Source organism: Benincasa hispida, chromosome 11, assembly GCF_009727055.1.
Source record: "Benincasa hispida cultivar B227 chromosome 11, ASM972705v1, whole genome shotgun sequence".
NCBI classification, from domain to species: Eukaryota; Viridiplantae; Streptophyta; class Magnoliopsida; order Cucurbitales; family Cucurbitaceae; genus Benincasa; species Benincasa hispida.
The window spans coordinates 66941019-66953335 of NC_052359.1; positions in this window are offsets into that span (position 1 = coordinate 66941019).

Sequence of the window (12317 nt, forward strand, 5' to 3'; positions counted from 1 at the left end):
TATTAAAATGATTAAATATTTGTCGACTTGAGGTTCGATTTCCCACTCCACACTTTAATTACAATACTTCTTAAAAAAAATACATATAATCCGTGAAGAAAAGAAAACGATTCTCTTATCCCTCCACCCACTTTTATCCCTTCACCCATTTTAATTTAAATATTTGAGAGGTTTCATGTAATTAATTATATGATCCAATAAAAAAAAACAAACAAACAAACGATTCTCATCCCTCCATCCATTTTAATTGATAAATACAAAATAATTTAAATTTTAAATATTTGAGACGTTTCGTTATTTTTTGTGATGTGGAGAAGTTTAATTGTTTTTTTTTTTAATATTTCGTGTTTCTAGATATGTGTTTAGTAGCAAATTCATAAATTAAATTTCAATTTAAACAAATTTTCAAAATGAATTAAAAATATATTTAGTTACTTACTAAATACTAGGTTCAATATAAACCATTACTAATTAATTTAGGAACTTTTTTTTTTCTGTATAATTATTATTTTGTAATATCATATCATATATACCTATTTTAGATTTAAGGATATATCTATTTTAAATTTAACAATAATATTTGAGTTTATAACATGAAATAGTATAATTGTCATCTAAAATTGGCTTGTGTTTTATGTATGCTCAACGCTTTTGTTTCATTTTTTTTATATATATTATCAACACTTTTATTTTATCTTTGCTTAATCCTCTTTTTTTTATCAAACATAATTTGTGAAAAGTTTTTATTCTCATTGTGACCTATAATTTCTTTAATTTCATTTATAGATTCTTTGAGATATATTAATAAAAATACGTATTGATATAATATATTTGACACTAAAATAATTTTTTAAAAAAATTAAGTTAGTTTGTTATATGGTAAATAATGATTGGACAATTTAATGAGAGATAAGTACATCCATCTAATTATTTTTTATACATTTAAATAACGTAACTTTTTTCTAAATGTAATAATTTATCACATGACAAATTATAATTATATAATTTGGTAGAATGTAAAAAGATAAGTTCAATTTTATTATGTATTTTAATTATTTTGATTTTATTTGATCAATAATGATAAACGCAATAAAATTTAACATTTTGTTTTGCACTTTACAAAATTTAATATATGTAGTATGAATTTTACTTTAAATTTATTTTTCTTATAAAATATGTTTGTGTCTAAACGTCTACCTTCTATGTAATAAAATTCTAAAAATAATTAAAACTATTTTTAAAATTCTCAAATTAAAATTATGATATTCCACGTGCTACTAAAAATTGGTCACAACTTCTCAAGCATTTATGATATAAACCCTTTTTTTTTTTTTTTTTCGATAAAAAGGGTTTAAAATACACTTTGAAAATGTCTCATAAGATATTTTGAGTGGTTATCAAACACTTCAATTGTTTTTTTTCAAAATAACTTATTTTCAAATTTAATCACTTGAAAAGTTAAACCTACCACACCTATAATGTTATAAGAGAAATAATTAACGTGTAAACTTATCAACATGAACATAACTCAATTAACATAAAACATGTGTGGTCTACAAGATCAAATGTTCAAATCTCTCACTCAGCAAATGGTTGAGATCCTGCTTGATAATCATTTAGATTTTAAAAATTAAGCTTATAAACGTCATTTCCACCTCTACATTTCTTGTTATGTTATCTAACTTTTAACAATATTTTCAAGAACCAAATCAAAATTTGAAAATTAAAAATGTAGGTTTTAAAAAAAAAATTGTATTTTTTAAATTTAATCAAGAATTCAACTATTTTACTTAAAAAAACGTGTTTAAAAACTCTTTCGCTTAAAAGACACTAATACCTTGGCCCAAATTAGAACATTTTCTTTCAACGTCCAAGCTAAAATAGTATCTCTCACAAACATGAAGCTCAAAAGTGGGAAGTTGAAAGTTTAATTCCACATACACACTTTGTTCTAATAATTTTTTTTGTTTTTTTAACAAACAAAAAACAAAAAGAAACTACCAACCGTTAAAAATAAAATTAAAGGAAAAAAAAAAAAGAGTACTAGAATATAAACCGGATAAATGAGATGGATATTGTAATTTTAATTAAAAAAAAAAATAGCAAAAACATGTTATTTGAAAACTATTTAGGCAAATAGAGTAAAATTTGTGTCATTTGTTAGAATTCATCGGTTGAGATTACGAATTTGTTCTCCTCAAGGCAAAAAATTAAGGTGATTTTTACTGATCATTTGGTTTTTGTTTTAAAAATTAAGTCTACTTCATCCACATTTTTTATAATGATTTGTATATTTTACAATTGTTGAATTTTTAGCCAAATTTCAAAAACAAAAACCTATTGAGAGCTATTTTTTTAGTTCTCAAATTTTGGGTCAATTTTTTAAATAAATAGTGAAAATTAGATAACAAATGAAGAAATTTAGATGTGAAAGTAGTATCATAGACTTAATTTTTAAATCCCTACAAAGTTGTTACGGGATGTCCAGATGATGTTTATGTACACATCTGGGAGGTCAATTCAGGCGCACCGGCGAATTCTTTGAGTTGTTGGTTCAGTGACTATAAAGAAGGCAGCACGACATTATCCTCAATGGCTGCTGATGGGTGTAGAATTGTCACTGCCTCTTATGATGGTGATATTGGAATTATACGTTGTATAGATTATATCAATGCTCTTCGTCCTATCATTAAACACAACGAGGTTGTCTCAAAATTTTGGGATTCACACTGCTACAGTGATAGCGATGATTCAGATCTTTAATACATGTCATCAGTGAGTTGCGAGGGTTTCGTTTTCTCTTAGTTCCTACCGTTATTTAAAGCCGTAACTTCTCTTTACGTAGGTTTTAGAAGGAATGAGTTTTTTTGTTGTTGTGGTGGTGGTGGTTTGTGTGGATTGTAGATAGTATAGTGGGATATACAACTATTGAAGGAATTAAAGTGAATTTGAGATGGCAGATTCTTTCCCCTTGCAGTGATAGTTGAAACTAAAGTAATTCCTATCCCAGAGCTTACCATTTTATGGGAAACAAAGTTCATTGATAGTATGCAATTTACAAAAGGGAGAAATCACAAGTTACAGAAGAAAAAATTTCCCCATATTGGATAATAGAGAGCTTAAGCTATACTCGTTGAAAGGAAAAGCATGTTTATACCAATGTAGATCATGCAAAAGAATGTAATCAATTAGGACTTCATGGAGTCTTTCTTTGTCTTGAGAAATGTTTCAATTTCTTTCTCATCAGATAGAACAAAAAGGCCTTGTTTATGTTTAACCACAGAAGAAGCTGTTTGGCCTCCTTGAAAGGGTGATGTCTAAACACAAGTTTAATAATGATTTTCTTTTGCCTATTTTGGGGATATTTTTCAAAATTAAGCCTTAGTTTGTGGGTTGGGTTCACCTAATAGCTAATAAGAATCTAGCTCAGAGGGAATAATAGGTTTAAGTACTCATGATTATTATATTGTGAGAAGATGTGCACAAACTAGCTCAAATACTCATGATTATTATATTAAAAAAATGTATACTTTTATATATAAATAAAATAATGAAAAAGCTACATTCTAGTTCTTAAGTTTTGAGTATAATATCACAAAGAGTCATCTGTTTCATGGTACACGGAAGATTGTTTGGTTGGCTATTATTTGCGTCTTTCTCTAGATTTTATGCGGTGAGCATAATAAACATCTTTTCTGAGATTCATTTTCTAGTTTTGATAGTTTCATGGATCTAGTTGGGGTCTCCTCTTATTTCATTTATTGACTAAAATGTTTCTTTTCTAAAAAAAAATAAAAATAATAGAAAAGAGTATTTGAGTATAGTATCTATTTGATCCATAGGTTTCAAAATGTCACATTTTTACCCTTGAATTTTGAGTTTACTTTTCATTTGGCCTAGATTTCAGTTTTACTCTTGATTAACTAATACTTGCTTTTGGTCTTTGGTGTAAACTTTCCACTATTTAATTTAAAATAATTATGATGTTGATTTTTGAAATAATTCTAACGCCGAGTAAAAATTAGCGGTCAAATCATCATAGATCAATGACCAAATTTTAAGTCCAATTGACATACGAGTGTGTTAGTAACCACGAGGTATGTGGTTCTATTCCTGATAGTAAACAAAAAAAATAAATAATACAAATTATTGAAAAGTAATTTAATTATAAGTAATTCAATTTTTAATTGACTAATAGAAAATTAACGTTAAGGACTAGAAGTGGACATAATACAAACTCAAGCATAAAAATGTAAAACTCAAAGTCTATAACTAGATGAAAACTAAACTCAAAACTAAGTATAAAAAATGTATAATTTTGAAACATAGTTAACAAATAGAAACCAACCTCAAAACTAAGTACAAGCATAATATTTTAAAATTTATAGACCAAATAGAAACCATATACAAAACTTAGGGACAAAAAAATATTTCTTTAAAATAACTCTTCTAACAAAACATTAACATAACTATGTTCTTCACTACTCAAATGTTTTAAGTATAAATTAGTCATCTTAGTAATTGGTGAAAGGTTAAAGAAGATCAAATCAAACATGTTATTTGTAGATATCGTTTGTTCTAATAACATAGAAAGTATAATGTCAAATTAGTGGAAAAAAGATAAATTTAAGTCATTCAGAAATACAATTAATATAACCATTAAATTTATGTTACTCTTAATACTCTCTTTTAGACCATGAACTATTAATTGTATTAATTCAAACCTAAACTTTTATTTATATATAATTATACGTTTTATACAAAAATTTTCTAAACGAAACATAATGGAGAGAGTAAATTTGATATATTCACGAAATTAAATTGTTTAAATAAATACATTTATTAATTTAGAATTTAAATGGATACAATCTCTAAAATACTTTGGGATATAAATTGATATTTTGCAAATTTATTTTCATTTTATATTATAATTATAAAATTTTAATTTAAAAATTATAATTTAGTTACCAGAATAATACTTTATTTACATTAAAAATTTGAAATTTCAGTTTTCTTTTTTAATTTACAAACACATAAATATCAAGTCAACCATCTTATGACTTTTATTTTGTAGTTAGTAAAAAATCTGTTTATAACTCCAAATTGAAGGGTTATATCGATTAAAATCTGTGATAACTACGTCTGTAAATTTTTTGTGATAATTATATCAATTTAAACTATAAATTTTTGGAATTGAATTAAATTAGACCATTTTATAATTATTTGTAATTATTTTTATTTAATTCTATTTAAAATCAACTCAAAATTATATAAATAAATTAAAAATTAAAATTTTAGATAAATATCAATTTATACCCTAAACTTTAGGGTTGTAGCAATAATAACTCTGAATTAATAATTATATCAATTTACACCCTAAACTTTTATTTATAAATGTTAATTGATTCATTTATAAATATTTATATGTTTAATTGATACAATTATATATTTTATACGAGCCAAGATTTTTTCAAATGGAATGTGTAAATTGATACATTAACAAAAGCTCAATTCTTAGTTTAGAGTCTAAATTAATACCATCATAAAGTTCAAGAATACAAATTGATATCTTCCTAAAATACTAAGGTAAAAAAGATGAATATAATAATAACTCTGAATTAATATATATATATATATATAAATCTATTAGTTGTATTACAAAAATCATTAGTTGCAGGTTTATACCCAAAAAAAAAATGTTAAACCCTACTAACATTACATAAATATCCCCAACAATCAAAATTGGACGATTTGAAATGCATCCATCTTTCTGCACCTCTTATCACCACTCACATAAAATAATATTAAAATAATTTTTAAAAAATAAAATTTACTATGATAAATTATAATCGGACAATTTGATGAGATGTAAAATATAGGTGCTACCCGGATGCACTAAGTATTTTTCATCAAAATTGTATGAGTATTATAAATATCATAAAAATAGATGTCCAATGCTTAATTTACTAAAAGTCATGTGTCATTTTTCATATTGTCCATGTGTCTTGTGATAATTCATGTTTGGTGTCCATGTAAGTCTGCATCCTACTAGCTACTTTGCCTATAAATAATGGCATTTGGTGGATTTCAATATAATGCACATTGGTTAAAAATCTACTTCAAAATTCTATTAATTTTTATATCCAATTTTATAATTTTAGTTATTTTATTTTAGATTATATTTTATATATTCATTATTATTATTATATAAATATATCAATATATTGTATTTTCTCCATATCCGTGTTTCCATCGTGCTCCTCAATTTCATAACACGTTATCAGTACGAGCTCCTATCATTTTCTCAACTAAAGGTAGGTCTTAAAGGTATGTCGGTTTTTTTCTCTTCGTTATAATTAATAAATTTAATGTTATTTTGCATATTCAATATCTATTAAATTTCTAACATAAGTACAATATTTTATGATAGTGTCATCATGACAAATCTCACAAAATTAGAATTCGTCGTCCTTGATATTAACGATAATAATAATAATTATTTGTCATGGGTACTTGATGCCGAAATCCACCTAAATGCTATGAATTTTAGGGAAACTATTAAAAAAGAAAATATGACATCCAGTTAGGACAAAGCAAAAGCTATGATTTTCCTTTCTCATCATCTCCACGAGGGATTAAAATGAAGTATCTTACAATAAAAGATCTACATTACTTGACACTTGTAGTTTTTAATTACTTGACGTTTCTTTGGAAAAAAAAAAGGTCAAGTAATAACCTTTTAGAAAAAAAAATGTTGAGCCTAATGGTTAAAAAAGCGGAGATTGATAGAATGTTTCAGATATTTTCATGCGAATCATTACTTGACACATTTTTCGTATTGTGTCAAGTAATATAAGGTTTTATTTGACACGTTTTTCGTGTCAAGTATAAGAAATTCTTACCTAACACATTTTTCGTATCAAGTAAATTATAAAAAAAAAAAAAAAAAAAAAACAATTAACTTATTATTTTAAACAAGTAAAAGGGTTAAATCCTAGATTAAAACCCCCTTCCTCATTTTCTCTCTCGCACCCCCCCCCCTCCCCGAGAAACCCTATCTTCGCAGCACCCCACTAGCCCCAGCTGCTCCTCCAGCGTCTAGTCAAAGTTGTCCATCGCCGTTGAGCCTAGTCGTTTGCATGACCAGACGTCGCCGCTCGTCTCCTTCGCCCAAGCTGGAAGGAGCATTCGCATTGACTAGATGTTGTTGTTCGCGCCCCAGCCACCGCGACACCGCCGCACGTCGTTTGGAGTCGCCCAGCCTTGCGCGAGATGCCGTTTTCTGTACAATCGTACTGCCCCTATTCTAGATCCAATCAGTCCTCCATTGGATCCACTGTTTCAACCTCAACCATCGTCGTTCCTTGGGATTTTCACCGGATCGTGGAGTTGGGTGAAATTTTGTGTAAGTTGGTTCCTCTTGGTTATGTTAGTGGGTTCTTGTTAATTTGTTATACCCATTGGTCTGGCATGGGTTTCATATTTGGTTGGGTTTTAGATTTGGGTTGAGGCCCTTCAAATTGGCTTGTATCTGCATTGAATTTCGTGTTGAGGCTCGAGTGAAGCATCGATTTGAGTAAATACTTTGGGTAAGTTTGTTTTTCATGAATCTGAGGACTTGTTAGTCTAGGAGTTAGCCATGAAGAATTGTAGCATCTTCTGTAATCATTTGCTTATTTGAATGTTTGAAGATGAGATTGATTTTGAAGTATTGGAAGGAGTTGAGTTGCTGTCCAATAGGTTTGATACCGATCTTGGTAAGGTTTTGGTAAGTTTGGAGGTTAGTATTAAAATTTCTTTGTTACCCGTTGAATTGGCCTAATAATTGAGTTATTTTTATTTTTTTATATTCAATTCAAAGATTTTAAGGGATGAGAGCCACTGTCTAGCAAAGTTAATGATGTTTGGAAGTTTTGATAGTTATTAAGGCCTTGAAACTCTTTTGGAATGATTACATAATTGCTAGAATTTGGGTTTGTAATCATTATTATTGAACTTTTCGTAGGTCGGATTACTTAGTTGTGGTGTTGAAGTGGCATTCGAATCAAGCCACACTTTGGGTAATCCATTTGGAGTTAATTGGTTATTTTGGTGAATGAGATTTGAAAGAAATTTTTTATTGCTTGTAGATAAGATTGGGATTCCAATATTCTCTCCTACTCATTGATTCTTGTATTAGTTTTCTATTAAAGATATACTTTGATTGCCTTTATAGAGGATTACAACTGTGTCAAGTCGTTTTTGCTTGAAAGTTGTGAAAGTTGGAGGAAAGGTATCTGCATTATTCTATTTTAAATTTTAGCATATGCTTGGTTTGTTGATATCTTTTTCCTCTTTATTATATTTTCTCAAATCTCTCACATCTTCCTCCTTTTTGCAGCGAAAGGTAATGCTTCCTCCTGAGGCTGGATATGGTCAAAAGAGAATGAATGAAATCCTAGAAGTCCCTAACTTGAAGTTGTAGATATTTTTAAGTTTCGAGTATGATATTTTTCCATTGCATAAAGTAAGCCAATCATGTACCTTTTTTCTTATGCGTGAATTTTTGTCATTGTTGTATCTTAACACTTATTTCTATATTTTGAAATTTGATGTTATCGCCATTTATTCTATTTTGTAGGTTGACTTGCTTAAACATGGCTTGCCTAACCCTTAGTTCTCGATCTTTAGACTTCAAAGCTCAATGTATATATTAAATAATGTACTTTGTTGAGAGGTTACTTGTTAAAAAATTTGTCACTTTTGTGTTTGTTGAAAGTTGAGTTTTGTATACAAAAGCAATTTTTAGTGAATATATTGAGTTGATAGATCTTAAATGTATAATGTTTATTTAGTTGATATAATTGTATTGTTGGAATACAAGGCAAAAAATGAGAATATCAATTGGGGCATTTAATTTGAAAAAAAAAGAAAAAAAAAAAGACATATACTTGACAAATAAAAAACATCAAGAGTTATCATATATGATACATAATCAATGTCAAAAATCAATAAACTTGACATACGCCAATGTCAAGTGTATTATCTTTTTTGACACGAAAAAATGTATCAAGAAACATTTGTCTTGACGTTTTTTCAAAGTCAAGTTATCACATTATACTTGACAGTCGAATACTCGACGCTTTTATAAGCGTCAAGTATACCCTTTACTTGACATTGGAAAAATGTCACGTAATCCAATTTCTGTAGTAGTGGTGGTCGAGGTTGTGGTCATGATTGTGGTCGAGATTATGACCATGGTAGAGGAAGAAATAATTATTATTTTTGTGGGGATCGTTTTAATCATTTAAATTTTAAAAGAACCACACAAAATGATGATTACAAAGGAAAAGCTCCACAAGATAAAATTTCAAAGAGTGTTGAAAATAAATGCCAATGTGGAATGATTGGTCACATACCTGTGACCTCTATCAAGCCTCCCTGAAGGAAAAAGAGAAAAATGTGAAAGCAAATTTTGCATATCAGGATAATGACATATTTGATCCATCCCATCTGATAAATTTGGATGTGGCGGACTTCTTTGAATCTTCTTAAGAGAAGATTAACACAATTGGTGGAACATCCAGTGTTTCTTTTGACTTTGAGAATATTTAGACTTAATGTTGTTGTTTTCTTTTATCTATCTTCATTTTTTTTTTTAGTAAACACTACAAGAAATAATGGATACAATAGTTAAAGAAAAAGACTATAAAAGACTTTTTATAGCCTTTTTCGAAAGTCCTGACAACCCATATTATTAAAAATCTTAGACTTTTTGTAGTCTTTTTGGTTGTGCGATATATGTTTCAATTGCTCCACCACAACACATAGCTTCTCAAAAGAGGTTAGGAATATATGTGAGAAATTCTTATAAATAGAAAAATCTAAAAAATATTTATATTTTATAGTAAAAAGTTACAAAAGTGCTTATACTTTTGGAACTTCTTTTGTAACTTTTTGCTATAAAGTATAAATATTTTTAAATATTTTTATATTAAAAAGGACCCTAATATATGTTGGATATGATTCCCCATCATTCATCAATTATTAAATATCTTGAACCTCTGACGGGTGATGTATTTACTGCACGATTGGTTGATTGTCATTTTAATGAGACAAAATTTCTAACATTAGGGGGAGGAATTAAGAAATTTCATGAAATACATCATTATTATCTCATTTAGATCCCCGTACATATCAATGTGAACTTGAAGTTCAAAAAATAATTCATTTGTAAAATATAGCAAATCAATTACCATATGCATTTAGAGATACAAAGGTAATAACTAAGTCACATATGTTAGCTGCAAATATTCCATAAAAAATTGATATCCCAACACAATAAGTTGTCGCTAATGAGTCTGGAACAGGCCAGAAGCGTGGTAGACCAGTGGGTTCTAAAGATAAAAATCCTCGAAAACGAAAAATAATTAATAGTAAAAAAGACTTGGTTGAGGATGTAAATACCCATGAAGAAATCCTTGACATGACTAGTGAGGAAAAATACCTAAAGATAATGAGATTTTAATAAACTATGTCATGATAGGAAAAAGATGAAATCGAACTGATATAGTTATTAACAACATTTTTGTATATAATGTTGCTCTTGATATTATATCTGAAAATAGGGATCTTGAACCAAAATATATTGAAGAATTTCAACATAGAAAAAGTTGGCTTCAGTGGAAAGAAGCAATCGATGCAGAATTAAACTCTCAAACGGTAGGTTTTTGGACCAATAGTCTGGATACCAGAAGGTGTCAAACTTGTGGGATACAAATGGATATTTGTGAGAAAAAAAAATTGAAAGTAATGAGGTCACAAGATACAAAGCAAGAGTAGTTGCACAAGGTTTTTCACAAAGACGTGGTATTGATTATAAGGAGACATTCTCCAGTGGTGGATGCAATTATACTAAGATATTTAATTAGTTGACTATGTATAAAAGTTTGGATATGCACTTATGATGTAGTCACAACATATCTATATGGATCTCTTGATAATGATATTTATATGAGAATCCCAAAAGGATTTATGGTACCTGAAACATCGTACAATCGCCTGAGTAGATATTTATTGAAAAAATGATATCAAAATAACCAATATCTGTATATGTTGATGATTGAATATAATTGGAACTCCTGAAGACCAGATAAGTACAATTGGTGCACTTATGTATCTTGCTAATAATACAAGACCAAATATTATATTTTTAGTAAATTTCTTAGCAAGATATAATTGTTTTCCAACAAAAGAGACATTGGAACAAAATTAAGCATATACTCCATTATCTCCGAGTAATAGTCGATATGAGTTTGTTTTATTTAAATATATCCAATTTTAATTTAGTTGATTATGCAAATTCTAGATATTTATCTGATCCACACAAAGATCTCAAACAAGTTATCTGTTCACATGTGGATGAATTGCGATATCATGACACTTCTAATAAAAAATTTCTAACAATATTATACGAAGACAACACTGTTTGCATAACCCAAATCAAAGAAGAATATATTAAAGGAGATAGAACAAAACATATTTTATCGAAGCTTTTCTACACTCATGATCATGAAGAAAATGGTGACATACTGTTACTTATTTACAAATGCATTGTCAATCGCAACTTTAAAAAATTAGTATACAACATTGGAATACAATGACTTAGAGATTTTAAATGATGTTATCGTGAGGGGGAGAATATATTGTATCCTTTTAGGAGTATGTATTATATGAAATATATACTTTTTTTCCTTCACGGTTTTTCATATTTAATATATATATGGACATCTAAAAAAGAGTATTATAAATATCATAAAAATAGATGTCTAATGCTTAGTGTTATAAAAATCATGTCATGTTTGGTATCCATGTAAGTCCACATACTACTCGTCACTTTGTCGATAAATAGTTACAATTGGTGGATCTTAATATAATACACTGAGAAATCCACTTCAAAATTTTATTAATTTTCATATCAAATTTTAATTTTAATTATTTATGATTTTAATTATTTTATTTTAGATTATATTTTATATATTTAATATTGTACATAAATACATTATTATATTATATTTTCTCCATATCCATATTTACAACGGTAGACTTCCCTTTGACATGTTCAATTTTTTGCTTTTGAGGAGAGAGAATCCGTATTCTCAACAGACTGAATTCTAGAAAAGACAAAAAAAATTAACTATATATCTAAATAGTTTTCAAATGTCAAATTTTTTGCTAATTTTTTATTGAAACCACAATATTCATCACATTTATCCTATCTAAACCACCGGCCACCTTATACTTTAATTATTAAAGATACATTAATATAACTAAGCAAA